The sequence below is a fragment of the Trichechus manatus genome, unplaced genomic scaffold (genome assembly GCF_000243295.1).
Source record: "Trichechus manatus latirostris isolate Lorelei unplaced genomic scaffold, TriManLat1.0 scaffold00025, whole genome shotgun sequence".
Lineage (NCBI taxonomy): Eukaryota > Metazoa > Chordata > Mammalia > Sirenia > Trichechidae > Trichechus > Trichechus manatus.
In genome coordinates, this window is record NW_004443961.1 from 16,402,913 (window position 1) to 16,409,306 (window position 6,394).

Genomic DNA, 6,394 nt, shown 5'->3' on the forward strand with positions numbered 1-6,394 from the left:
AGTAGTTTTTTAGTAGTGTATTATTTAATTTCTGTATATTTCTTTTTTTCCTTATTCTGTTGTTGATTTCTAGCTTCATACTATTATGGTCAGAGAAGATGCTTTGTGTGATTTCAATCTTTTTAAATTTGTTGAGCCTTGTTTTGTGTCCTAGCATATAGTCTCTTCTGGAAAATGATCCATGTGTGCTGAAGAAGAATGTGTATTGTTCTGATGTTGGGTGGAGTGTTCTATATCCATTATGTCCAATTGGCTTATGGTTTTATTTAAGTTCTCAATGTCCTTAGTGATCTTTTTTTTAGATGTTCTGTCTAAAATTGAAAGTGGTGTGTTGAAGTCTCCTACTGTTATTGTGAAGTTGTCTAGTTGTCCTTTCATATTAGTCAGTATTTGTTTCATATATTTTGGTGCATTGCTGTTAGGTGCATATATATTTATAATTGTTATGTCTTGTTGGATTGACCCTTTTGTTACACAATGTCTTGCTTTATCTCTTGTAATAGATTTTGATTTAATGTCTATTTTGTTTGATATCCATATGGTCACTCTTGCTCTTTTTTGTTTACTGTTTGTATGGACTATTTTTCTCCACCCTTTTATTTTCAGTTTGTTTGTGTCCTTATGTCTAAGATGTGTTTCTTGTGGACAGCAAAAGGATGGATCTTTTTTTTAAAAAAAAATCTATTCTGCCACTCTCTGCCTGTTGCATAGGGACATTTAGATCATTTAAATTTAAGGGTATTGCTGAAAACAAAGTGTCTTATCTCACTCATTTTGCTATTGTTTTTTGTGTGTTTCATATCTTCTTTTTTTTTATCCTGATTTTCCTGTGTTTATTTACATTTGGGTGCTTTCTTGTGACGAGCCTTTTTGTTATCTTTCTTCTTGTCTTCTGAATGTTTCTTCTTGGTGATGCCTTAGTGGTTACCACATATGTTGCATTACACAACTTACAACAACGTTTAACATATGAACAACAGTTAACATACAGCCTTAACATAATCTATTCCCGTTATACTTTTCCCTCCCTCATTTCTGTAATGTGTCTCGGTTAATATCAATATATAACCTATATTTGATAAGTTTACTTTGTACTTAACTCCTTAATGCTCTTGCCTTTCCATTTGGAGTACTCCCTTGGGTAATACTTGCAAAGGTGGTCTGGTAGTGGCAAATTCCCAGAACTTCTGTTTATTTGGTAATGTCTTGATTTCCCCCCAATTTTTAAATGACAGTTTTGCTGGGTAAAAAATTCTTGGTTGGCAGTTGTTTTGGTTCAGTATTTTATGTATGGTGCTCCATTGTCTTCTGGCACGTAGAATTTTTTGGGGAGAAACCCGCACTGATGCTTGTGAAAGACGTTTGGTATTTTATATTGCATTTTTCTCTTGCTGCCTTCAGAATTCTCTCCTTGTCTTTGGTTTTCAAGAATTTTACTAGGATATGTTGTGGAATTGATGTTTTTGTATCTCTTCTGATTTGGGGTTTGTGTAACTTCCTGTATTGGCGGGCTTGGTTCTCTGTTCAGGTGTGGGAATTTCTCTCCGATTATCTCTTGGAAAATTGTTGCAATGGTGTTTAGGGACTCCAATAATTCTAATATTAGACTTTTAATTGAATCTCACATTTCCTTTTGGGTTTCTTTTCTTTTCTTTGTTCTTTTATCTTGAGGCTTGATAAGTTCAGTTATTTTGTCTTCTGGTTCATTTATTCTATCTTCTATCTGTTTGACTATTGTTGAATGTTTCGCTTGCTTTTTCTAATTCAGATGTTTTATTCTTCAGTTCCAGTAGTTCCTTTTTTTTTATGCTTTCAATTTCTTTGTTAAATCTCTCATTTTGTTCCTCTATTTGTTTCCAGATCTCTCCTATTTTGTTTTCTGTGTGCTTTTTGTTTTTGTTTTTAACTGTATTTCTGCAAAGCCAATCAAGAAGTATTGGAGGGAAAAAGTGTAAAAGTTATTCTTGCATATTTGGGAACAGCAAGCACTTATTTTGAGAAAATGAGGACTTAAAACAGTGGAATCAAATGCAGTACCCTGCTACTTGTGCTTTAAAACAAAGGTGATGCTCTTTCTTAAGCAACATTCCTTCCTTCCCTAATAACTACAGTGTGATACAGTATGCAATAGCTCACTTGAAAGTGCTAGAATCAAGGGTAAAGAATGTCATGCCACTCACTCAGGTTTCCTACTATACAATGCCTTTCTGGCACTCGATAAGGCAAGCATTCATGGAGCATTCCATTCAACAGAAAAATCTCTTGAACTTTGGGTTTAAGGTCCTTGCCCCTCCAGTTCCGATGATGTGACATCTCATTCTTCATCATTGTAAATATTTTCAGCCATTTGCCATATTTGCATGATGTTACCCTCAGATACTGAGCAAATAACCCAAGGCTCATTGGGGTTCCAACTAAAATCTGATACCTTGGTGGTGTGTCCTCCATGAATAAACAGGAGTTCTGGAGGCCTGTCTTCTGCATCTTCTGCTGATTGTTCTCCAATTTTACTTAAATCCCACACATTGGGGTGGCGATCAGTACCACTTGAAGCCAGAATGGTTTCCTTATGTAGAGGCAAGTGGACCTGGTCTCATCTTTATGTGACTCAAAAGTGTGGAGTTTTAATTTTAAATTATGCAGATCCCAAAAAGCTACAGTCTTATCTGCAGAGCCTGTTGCTAGAATGAATTTGCTGTAGATATTGAATGACAGGCAGTTGACCTCAGATGTGTGAGCACCAACCAAGTGGCTTGGCTAGGAAGTGGTGTTGGACCTGGTGTCTGATATCATAAGTTTCTGCTCATCAGTGATGGATCTAAACAAAGGCTTATGGAGCATATGTCAGGTCACATCTTCCAAAACAGACCAATGGCCAGTGAAGATTGCTTTTGCATCCATAATTTTGCCTCCCTTTGTTCCTAGGTTTATATCCTATAAGCAGACAGTGTGGTTGTCAGATGCACTGAGGAGATGTCCATTCAAATTAGAATTCCAGGAAAGACCATAGCCTTCCTTTTGGTGACCTCTTAAGTGAAGATCAGGATCACATTCTCCACTTGAGTCTGGTTTAGCAGGCTGTTTTGTATAGTCAAAAATGAACATGTCAGAAAACAGAGTTTTTGTAGCAATAATGTGAGGATTCTGCGGCATGTAGTGAGCACGGTTCACTTCTCCTTCATGGTTACTTTTAATTTCACATTCAATTTTTCCTGTTACAGAACCAAAGCCGCCAAATTCATCTCACTATCACAGTGGGAAGCATCAAACTGTGCATCATCGTTTCGAATATGTACTCAAGCAACCACCAAGTGACTCTGCTCATCAAATGCGTGGGTCCCCAGCACTAGCCAATGAAAAGCATAATCCTTTCCTTCTGGTTTAGTCACTCCAGAAGCCACTGAACCATAAGACTTGGCCACTGAAGAACATAGGTCATAACCGGGTCATACAGAAATGATGTACTCTTCCAGGTTTTATATTCTTCATTGATAATACGCTCCTCCACAGTATCTGCAAACATCTCTTTACTCACCATTTTGCATCAGGTCGTTCACCCCTCACTGCTGCCTCAGGCTCCCCTCACTAGCTAAGAGCACCCCAGCCACAGACGCTCCTGCCTTTCCCAGGTACATCACGCACTTTGAGTTCTCGAAGCCTGAGCTCCAACATGCCGCCTGGGTGCTCCGCAGTTGCTGCATCCTTTCCTGACTCCTCACACTTGCAGGTACTGAAGTCTGAGGCACTCTTCTCTCTGTGTTTTTTGCTTCCTTTAAACATATTTAACACCATGAAAATTCAAAATTATCAATTGTTTGCATTATTCTTACTTCCATAGGAGAAAGTTCTCCTTCATGTTTTGCTTTTGATTGTCCCCTCTTATCTCCATTTTTTTTATCTTTTTTTTTTAAAATTTTACTTCAAATTTTTATTCTGTTTATTGTGGGAAAAATTTTCTGATTGGGCACCCTGGTGGTGCAGCAGCCAAGTGACCAGCTGCCAACCAAAAGGATGGGGCCTGCACCTTCCATCTGCTCCACAGGAGAAGGATGTGGCAGACTGCCTCCAAAAAGACTCACAGCCCTGGGAACCCCATAGGGAAGTTCCCCTCAGCCCCACAGGTTTGCTATGAGTCACAGTGACCCAATAGCAACAGGCTTGGTATCTTCTCCTGAGAACCAGTAGATGACACTCTTATCCTTAGGTTTTTCCGGTTCTGTCTGCTTGGTATCTGGAATTCAATAAACGTGTGGGAAGTGGGGTTTAGTTGTTCAGAGATGCCGATATAAGCAGCGGGGCTTGACTTTACTGTGACAATGATGTGGCTTTCTATGTGTTTCTCTTACTGGCATTCCTGCACAGGTACTCCCAAGGTGTCCCATTATGGGCCGTTTCCTTTGTCCCTGTCCATCTGAAGTATTCCCTTTGCCCTACTTCCCTTGCAGTCCCTCTTAGTCCTAGTGCTCGTCACGGGCCTCAGTGAGATTCAACAGCACTCTCTCGCAGCACCACAGTTTCACTTCGTCTCCTCCCAATTGCACAGCCTGAGAACTCCCATGGCCAATTTGTGCCGCCTTAAAGAAAAAATTGGGCTAGAGTTTCCTCAGATTAGTTCCTTTTGTTTTCCCTGTATACGGTGTTACCCATCCCCCTTCCAAAATGGCTGCAATGAGCAAGCTTTCCTGTTGTTAGCAGGTAGGATCTCCTGGCTTCTGAGCCAGCCCCGTTCCTCATATCCTCTGCTTCTGGACTCACCCCAACTCTCCAATACCTTAACCACTGTCTGGAGTTCTGAGATCTCAGTCTGTGCTTATTTTTATTCATTGTTCAGTGAGTTAGTTGCTAAGGAAGTAAACGGGAACATTGACGCACTTCACCATCTTGCCCCACCTCTCAGGGTTCATTTAGAGTAAACCATTTTGAGAAAAAAATTACAAAATCAATGGGAAATGGAACATAGTAAACATTAGATAATCTGTTAAGAAACTGAGCTTCTGTAAATTATTTTTTATACTGCCTCATGAAATTACTTCAAGTAAGAAAACTAATTCAAGTTGGCTGGAATACGACTACTGTCACAGGTATTAAAAACTGACTCCAGGAATCTAAATTCGATAACGATAAATGGCAATTATTAGATGTAGGGAGTTGTTGAAAGGTGTGGTTGATGTAAAGGTTAGCTTTGTTTAAGCAACATTATTAATGAGCTAGAAGAGGAATTTAGCAGATGATACATAAGAAAAATGAAAGGAATAACACAAATGGATGAAATAAATTGAAATTATATTTGGAAGATGAATATATACGTAGATAATTAATAAAAAACACAAACTTTCAATGGCTAGGAAAAAAGACCTGGCTATCTACTTCTGAAAATCAGCCAGTGAAAACCTCATGAATCACAAAGGTCTAATTCCATTGTGCATGGGTTACCGTGAGTCAAGGGCCAACTCAACAGCAGCTAGCAAAAACAACAAGGCAAAACAGAACAAAAAACAAACCTGGAAAGCTGCGAGGATAAAAGAGGTATAGGGTGTCAATAGGAATCAAATTAAATTTATTTTATGACAAGACATAACAAAACCAAGATTAATATATTACAATGAGGTGATTTTTCCAAATCTGTCTTGGGGGAAGCAATGAGGTGATTTTTCCAAATCTGTCTTGGGGGAAGTACAGCTAGAATGGTCCTTAGAAGAGAGGATGGTGAGACTTCATCTCCCTTACTTTGGACATGTTTTCAGGGGGGACTAATTTCTGGAGAAGGACATTATACTTGGTAAAGTAGAGGGTCAGCAGAAAAGAGGAAGACCCTCAATGAGATGGATTGACACAGTGGCTGCAACAAAGCATTGAAAGATAGTAACAATTGTGAGGATGGCACAGGACTGGGCAGTGTTTTGTTCTGTTGTACGTGGGGTCACTATGAGTTAGAACTGACTCAACAGCACCTAACAACAACAAATTTTTCCAAAACAGTACATTAATAGTTTTTTCCCATAGTCTTTCGGAGTATTGCAGTCTTCTAATGCAGAACATTAACAATAACAATAACAGAGTAACAGGTAACAAAAACCTGGCAGCCAGACTGATTAGTAATTTTCATGTCTTTAAAAACTTTTATAAAAGCCACACTTTTATATCATAAGTGTGCTACTCTGGAATGAAAATAAATACAATTGACTAAATATTGGGAACAATAGCTTTTACTTTTCTTCTAGCATTTTAGACAGCTGTATGCATCCACTGGAATGTGGCCAAAACTGTGGGTTATTATCTGAACATGAACACGTACCAGGGGAATTATTTCTGCCAGTACTTTAAAAGCAATGTTTCATTTAAAATTAATCTTGGGGTATAAGCTAAATGGATAGTCTTTCTTTATCTTTGCTCT

The 6,394-nt window shown here is 38.6% G+C and overlaps 1 pseudogene; it reads right to left on the bottom strand.

The window, feature by feature from the left end:
- Positions 1–2,314: 2,314 nt before the first annotated feature.
- Positions 2,315–3,538, bottom strand: LOC101360834 (histone-binding protein RBBP7 pseudogene; annotated as a pseudogene).
- Positions 3,539–6,394: the final 2,856 nt, after the last annotated feature.